The sequence below is a fragment of the Pieris brassicae genome, chromosome 8 (genome assembly GCF_905147105.1).
Source record: "Pieris brassicae chromosome 8, ilPieBrab1.1, whole genome shotgun sequence".
Classification (NCBI taxonomy): Eukaryota; Metazoa; Arthropoda; class Insecta; order Lepidoptera; family Pieridae; genus Pieris; species Pieris brassicae.
This window is the reverse complement of record NC_059672.1, coordinates 6008432-6017163: the sequence shown is the minus strand read 5'-3', so window position 1 is coordinate 6017163 and position 8732 is coordinate 6008432.

Sequence of the window (8732 nt, the reverse complement as noted above, 5' to 3'; positions counted from 1 at the left end):
TTCATTGTGATTCATAGTGAATAATAAATGTGAAAATTATGCTGCTCCGGAGGTCTGAATAAAGTTCTATAAATTAATTTAACTAAAATAATTCGACAACCATGGAACAACTGATACTTAGTATCACAGGGGCTACACATAACACAAATCTATCCATTAACAAGTGATGTAAACAAAGTAAAAAAATACATGTCTAACATCCTCCTTCCATAATTTTTATTTTATTAATTGTGTCTATTGGGAGTGAAAACCAATTTTTTGCTACATATTAATAATTAAAAATTATTAAAAGGAAATGTAAAAAGTTTGGTCCCTGTGGAAGTGCACCTTTAACGCTGGCAGCATTTCCTCGGAAGGCACCAGCTCTGGGGTCACCGTAGTGTCTACCAGGCGCCAACATAGATAACTCTTTAATTAGCGCCTGTGCGCTTGAACCAGACAGTCCCAGAGTCTCTACTCCAATGGGAACAAAATCGAAGTTGGAGGAAATAGCTTGTTATTCCTATTACATTACGCGATCTTACATTTATTGAGTATAAAAATTAATATATTATCACGTGAGACTTATCTTAAATTATCGTGATTTATGTGTCTTTTTCATTTTAAATGTATCATCTTTTTAGTTTAGTTTTTTTGTTCCTTTTTAGTTTTGTCTTAATAACTGTGTATAACATGTATTTTTGCACTTCTTGCCTATCTTATGTTATTTAATACATTTTTATTTCCTTTACTCACAGTGGTTGCCTGGAAGAGATCGCTCGAAAGCGATATGGCCGCCAGTTGAGTCCTTTTGATTTAATTATATTATTTTTTTTTAAATATTGTAATGTATCGAATAATGTGTTAATAAATAAATATAATAAATACAAAATGCAATGCAAGTATAATAATTGTCACACCCTTAGCCCAAAGCTACGTTATTTGTGCTCCATTTTTTTCTTGTAATTTTGAGTACAGACAATAAGTTATTACCCTTATCACTTAGGGGTATGAAAAATAGATATTAACTGATTCTCAGACTTACTGAATATGTATATAAAATTTGATAAAAATCGGTCAAGCCGTTTCGGAGGAGTAACTAACATTGTGACACGAGAATTCTATATATAAGATTACAGATGGAGCCATGCTGCATGTAAATATTCAGTTTGTTTTAAGTCAGTTATAAGCTTTCCTACTGATTTAAAGTATATGCAAATTAGTCTAATTTACACAGCGCGCTAATAATTTTTTTTCTTAGAAAAGCAATAAGTTAGGTCGGGTCAATAAATGTCGCGTGTTGGATCGCGTGATGAATTTTTTTTTGTTACCTCACTTGCTTTTATTTAAACTATAATTACAAACAATTTTATAAGCTTCGTTAACTATTTGAATGCGTAGTTCACGCGAACTTATTGTTTGGACAATGTAATTGAATTTATTTAGCAAGCAAAGCATTTGTATCCCGAAATTTACGTCGGTTTGACATCGGTTTGCAGCGTACGCGGGATTTTTTATATTGAATATTCATTATATAACACTGAATTCGTTTATGCTATTAACCTTATGTTGAAAACTGAAATTACTTTGAAATCATCCTATTTTATTATTGTTTTATGATTTTGAGTGTAACCGTTTCCACTATTCATTAATATTATTTAAAATATTTTATATTCTTACTAAGCCCCGCTAATTAACCAATAAATATCACTGATAATTAATAGGGAGAAGTCAAGTTACGCTTATTAATATTTAGACTAATTGTTGTGCTATAAATACTATGCCTGCTTGGTTTGATAGTTGGAAGATTTCAAATCATCAAACAAAACACAATCTTTTATCCAAAGCTCAATGTCATGATAAAAAAGATAGCGTGAACAATAAGTACATACTTGGTCTGTATTTTCTTAATATAGATGGCAGGGCCTCTTGGTTATACAATATTCAGCAGCTACAAATATCTGCATCTGATGTATACGCCATTTTTTTAAAAGCTAAAAACGGGATTGTGACACTGTTATCGAATTAAGAGTCACTTATATTTTATTTTTATTTATACAGGGCCTGAATTTTTTTCAGGCACTTTCAGAACAAGTGTGGTATCCGTTTTCAGGACCAGTTATACCCCTCTGATGGAGGAATATTCTAGAACAAATTTTCTAGGTGTGGGACAAGGGCGGAATGATACAAGAGAGAGAGGGAAGATTCTCGAAGCCAGACTTAACACTCTAGAACCCCACGCGACAAGGACGGACCAATGTGCGAAAGAGATAAAAAGTACGTACGTTTTAGAATTGTGTAATAGCAACTCAGTAGCAATCCTGCCTAGAGAATTCAATTCAATTCAAATTTAAAATTGTTCACATAGGTAACAGAATGTACACTTTAGAACGTCAAAACAGAAATACTACTAATTTTACACTTACTACCAGTTCTCAAGTCAAGGGCGTAGAACGGAAAAGAAGAGCTGGCAATAAACTCTCCGCCACTCTTTTTTTCTCTGTTCTCCAACATCGTTCAAGATGATTTCCAGGGATATAAAAGCGAGCCAAAACGCAACCAATGAATTCAGTTTCGTATTCGATACCAAGAAACTAACACTGAAGTGATAAAGCGCGAATAATGAAGACAAGTGAAGTAGTGAGTGGTAATTAGTGTATTTCTGAGAGTTATTTGTTGTTGTTAACAAATTCCACGTTGATTTATTTAAAAATAAACCTTTGAAGAGATCTACGTCGTTTTCTAATTGAATTCCTAGCTGGTCACAATATACAGATGTCGATTGTGTTGGACACAGCATTTAGTAGGTGCTCTCACAGCTACTTTGACATTCCACGAGTATCGTTATTTAAACCAAGATCACAAAACTGCTTTTCCCTGATGTTCCGAACTAATTCATTAATTAATTATTACAAACTTTGATAAGCTTTAAAGTTCAAACCAACATAAAATCCCCTAAGCCTGATTATGCGGTATGTCTGAGCGGTAAAAATAACTAAATCTGAACACGTAATGTGTTTTTAACCGTCTCCATAATACTATAAATAGAAGCTCGAATTCGGCGTTGTTTAACGACATGCTAACTCCGTAGTATGGCATGAAACGTAAACGTAATAGTCCAAAATATAAAAGTATGCTATTCATTTAATAAATATTGTCCTACATTGCATGCAAAGTACTGCGAAGGAAGCAATAAGTAACAGAACTTGAAACCGCCAAAATGACCGTTTAGCGTTCCCTAACTACCATCTGATAAGGTTTTGGACTTCATGAATAACAATAAATGCGGCCTTGAAATGTTTTGTAAGGTAGTCAATGTTCCCAAGGCTGGCCTAAACTAATACAGTTTAAACAAAATCACAGTAGCGTTCAGCCACAAACAAGGCATTTTATGCGGAGCTTTACGGAGTTTTAACGATATTTCTGAAATGTAGGTCGGTATATACCACTTATTTTCAGTAGTTATGTATCATCACATACGACAAACAGATTTTTATTGAAGTGAAACTTCTTTATCGGCGTTGTAAAAAAAATACCGTCACATTTTTCCTTTACGCGCCATCTTTTTATTTTCCCTACCACGGTTGATTCGAAGAAATTTTGTTACAATTTCTGAAATTCTGTAATAATCTTAGTAGTAGTGTGTCTAACTTAACCCCGCCGTATTGACAACATAACGTAACTTCCCTACGATTTGTTAGCAACTTAGCCTTTGCGCGCACAAATTCAAACGCTTTCTCGCATTCGTCAACGTTTCCTTATCATGCAGACGCGAGCGGTAAGCGTCAAACGCGTGCGGTAAGCGGTTTATATAACGGGGGCCGACGGGCAGGACTCAGGAGGCTCATCTGATGTTAAGTGACCATAGACACTAATATTGCCAGAGGCATCGCATTAGTACGCTCTTTCCTTGGACCCTTTCGAATCGGTTCGGAAATACATGAGTGGGCAGTTCCAAACAGTGGTGGTCCGCGGCAAAAACTGCCCTAAAAACGCTCATTTGTTACATAGATGTCCCTTAGATTAGCAAAAATAGTTTTTAAAAGAAATCGGTGGAAGCTAGTGTGTGTGCTAGCAGCGAGTGCGCTGTTTGGCTAACGTTTTTATTAAACAGTTTATTCTTTAAACTATACTGTGATCAAGGTCAGTCGGCTTGATTTACTATATAGCCAAAAATTCTGATAAGAAAAGGATTTGTGGTAGATATGACGCAATAAAATGTAAATTGAGTGAAAGTAATTTAGTTCAGGTTTCGTAATAAAAAAACTATTATCCTAATCTAAGGTAACTTTAGTGGGGTTAAGAAAATAATGTAGTATCATGCATAATGGAGCAATTGAAGCAGACAGTTCAGTGAAGTTCAGAAACTTAACCTACTATAAATTGAGCTTTACACGTCGTTTAAGCAAGAGTTTGGTTGATGCTTAAATTTCTGTTACGATTCGAAGAGGACCTTCCGGAGCTATCCAGGCATTATTCAACAAGAATATAGTAGCTTGGACCTTATCATAAACACCTGATTTGAAAATACTGACTCATTAGAGCCTTTGTCGTCTATATTTTTACCAAATTGTTTTATTCTGTTTTAATGCACGTGTGTATAAATAAATACATAGATATATTTGAAACGTTTTGAGTATTGGAGTGGAGTTCTATTCCGTAAAGATTTTTATTTTTACATGTGTTTTTACTAAGACATCATGGAACATTACGATCTAGCCTAACTTAAGACTAATAAGTAATTTAACTGTAACTGTAGTGTAAAGTAGTGTAATTTACTAAAAAGGATAGGAAGTGTCCAATAACACTACTTACAGTCTCTATTAAAGGGAAGACACTCGGTTCTTGTGTTCAATTTGTTCACTCACTGTTTAGCACTTAATACTAACGTGCAGTATCACTAATTCACTAGTTCAAATGGTTTTGTTCTTTCCAGTCTTCTCACTAGGCTTGTGGTGACAAGGAGTTGAATAGACTGAAAAAAAAATTTAATTATATATTATACTTACTGCTTTTTTACTATAGTGGCGACGTTATACATTAAGGTCCCGATGGATGGATACCGTAAAGTAAAAGATCGAAAAAATGCTTACTAAAAGTACCTTTACAGTTTATCTAGAGAAATGAGTAGGTAGGACCTGGCTGAAAACAAGAAGAGAATCTTCAGCATTGATTTCACTGCATCAAAAAATTTAGTTTAAAAAATGCGTTGTTAAGCGTCTATCGGGTACCTTATCGGCATTGGTAAGCAAGTAAGTATTTTAAATAGGAAAGTACTAGAAAAACCATTAGCAAAACATAGCAGTGTTGGCTTAGTGGCTTCAGAGTGCGACTCTCATCCCTGAGGTCGTAGATTTGATCCCCAGTGGTGCACGAATATGCTTTCTTTCTAAATGCCTTAGACTTCAAAAAGTCGACGGCGTGTGTCAGGCATAGGAGGCTGATCAGCTGTTTGCCTATTAAGTTCACAAATTCTCATAAACCAGATCCAGAAATAAGGACCCAGACCTTTGTAATATTTATTTTTTAAAGTATAAAAAAATTATAGTTGGAAGTCTAAAATTTTTTGATCTACCTACTTATACTGTAGAAAATGGATATATGATGTGGTGTACTTTAATAAAATAAATAAAGTAGCCATGATGGTCGCCAAACTTCGAACGGAGATGACACTATACAGAAACTATATATGACCTTTGTTTTTTATTATAACTAATATATAGTCGCATTTTACCTTACGATATACTTATAACCTTATGTCAAATGTCAAGGTCACTCTTGCGTGATTTTGCGAAAAGAAGGAAAATTATAGTATTACTCAGCCTTTTTCTTGGTATGATTGAGGTTGTAATTGGTTGAAATAATATATTAGCACAATACTTTGAAATGACTTAATAATACACTACGTAAAGAAATTACGTTTTAAATTTTGAAATTAATTCAGGATATGTATATGCGGCGACCATTATTTTTTTTTGTGAATATTTCTTTACTACGATTCTTTACTAAAAGCTAAAATTAAGTAAAATATTTTTAAGCTTTTTCGAAATTCAAGTTAGATGGTAATTCCTTCTATTAATGATGAATTAGACGAAAATATAAAATCCTATTTTCGTATATTTTGATGAAATTATAATTTTATTACCTTAACTGATTTTAGGCTAGGCGACTTTGATTTAATTTTTAATTAAAGCGTATATTGATATAAAAGGATTTTAATACTTTCATTCTTAGACACAGTCATCCATATAGAACGTTTAGCAAGCGAATGGATAACTCAGTGTCCTTATACTGCACCGTTAATATTTTTTCTATATTCATACGATCGAAATCATATTCATTATTTTTATAATTTGTATTCATTAAATAACTTCTCGTAGCACATATCGTAATTGATTACAAAAAATGAGTCAAAGGCGCTTCGTAAATATTTGCAAGTTTTGACTTTGTAAGTTCAAAGGTTAAAGAGTTTTTGATCAATGCAACTGAGGCCATGAATTGATAAAAATATGAAATGTGCCTGTTGGCGATATCGTTTGAATTCGTCACATCGATTTAGACCAAGACAAATATTATTTCAGCTGAAAGGCAATAATACTTCTCAAAGGGTTGAAAATGTTTACAAAAGAGATAAATGTTTGTATAGTAATTTCAAGATGTATAGATGCTTATATTATATTTATTTTGTGTGTCTACTTGAATATTTTAAGATAATATACTTATTTAGGTTCTGAACCAATTTTGAATCTCGTTTAGTGGTAATTTCAATCAATATAATTTATGTTTTAATATTACTAAAACACATTTTTTTCTAATTTATATAAAATATATAATTCTTAAAAATAACCTAAACAAACTATTCTAAAAAATAATCAGACTTTCAGCGAGAAAATGCTGGTAGAATCCACTTATAAATATTATTATTATTACTTTAGGACTATTGTAAATAGTGTATATTTAAGTGAATATATACATTTATATCAGATGTTTTATATTTAATATCGCTAATAAATCTACAAGTAGAGACAACCTTATATTTATCGAATCTTTTACATCTAATTTATTGTACTGATTTTAATTTGTTTGCTTGGCCCTTTAGTGAATGACGATCACAGCCCTTATTTAAATTGTAAACAAGAAATTACATTTTCAAGATAAAATATTACAAGGTGTCTAAAGTATCAATATTCCAGCATTAAGGCACTCAATAAAATTGAACGATATTGGACACCGATAATTTAAGAGCGCGCTTAAATGTAATTTAAGATTTCAAATAAAGCATTGTTGTGGAAATATGTATTATATAAGTTTATTAAGGTAAGAGATGAGCTGAAGCATTCATTTGTTTTATGGCAATTTTAATAATTGTTTTATTGATATATTTTTCATAGGTAATCCTGTGTCTGGTGCATGGTTTTTGGGTATTTGCGCTTTTACGCTATCTACGCTTATATATAATAATAATAATGTATTCATTTAAACACTCAGTCATAAGTACCTATGGTATATTATTATTGCGTATGTAACAATATATATTATATTAGTAGGTTAGTTTTAAGTTAATATACAATCAAAACATTGAAAATTAATTAAAAAATTACCACCACTCACAAGCAAGAAAACCATAGATACAGGGTTTTTACCTTGTAGGAACATGCAGTCCATTGTAATGACCCATGTAAGGGCATCCAGCCTTCTTACTGTTACCACTATGATTATTGTACTAATAAAAAGTTCATTAGTTCTCAGTCGGGATGAAACGTACGACATGGCTGGCCTGTGAAAGGCTGAGGGATAATGTAATTAAATATGCCTTTTAAGAGCCTTTAAAAAATCGATGCTATGGTCGCATTGACCTATATAGACGAGATTGCTGGAGTGGATTCGAAGCCGGAATGCAATGACTCCAATACTTAGCCCGTCACGCGATACCCTCGCGTCGCAAGCTTACCTCATAGACTTAACAACATTTAGAATTGCCATTTTATTTATAATATCAGTATCAGTGTACTCAATCGGTCAGATTTTGTTATTATTTAATATATATATATAATATTATAAGGGTTGGAAATATACTGAGAGTTTAATCAATTCCTATAAAGTTGCAAACGTTTTACAAATATTCTTATACCACTCCGTATTATGATTTACATTTGTACAAATCTGTTTTATGTTGGGCATTTAACATCATTTATATAGTTATACGACTGTGAATGTTAAATAAAATTCCATTAATTTTCTTAAACAATGCAAATAGCTGCAAATTAGAAATTCTCAAGTTTAAGTCAATATGAAATTCAAAATTGAAGCACACATTGCATACTTTAACATAATCTATTTGACTCCGTATAGTTCAAAACTGTATGTTACTTCATAAGTTTTGATTATGTGAACTAGTTAGAACTTACGTAGATAGATATAAATATTAGAAGTATGAGGTTATGAAGTTGTGATCCACCTGGAATAGGAATTACCTTAATGCCTATTATATAGAAGTATAAACGAAGGATCCTTCACTTTTCAGTCTATAATTTAGAGGATGATACGTCAATCTGTTTGAGTATCGTGGACAAAGGACGCTATTATAATGATATTTGCATAGTGATAGAACACTTTTTGAAGCAAATTTCGACCACATATGTAGGTGGGTTTGATGTAATTCTTTAAATTATGATTCAATTTGTCTATTACATTAGAAACTTTATTTTAAAGAAATTGTAACTCCAACAAACAATATTTTTTCTAAGTGAAGA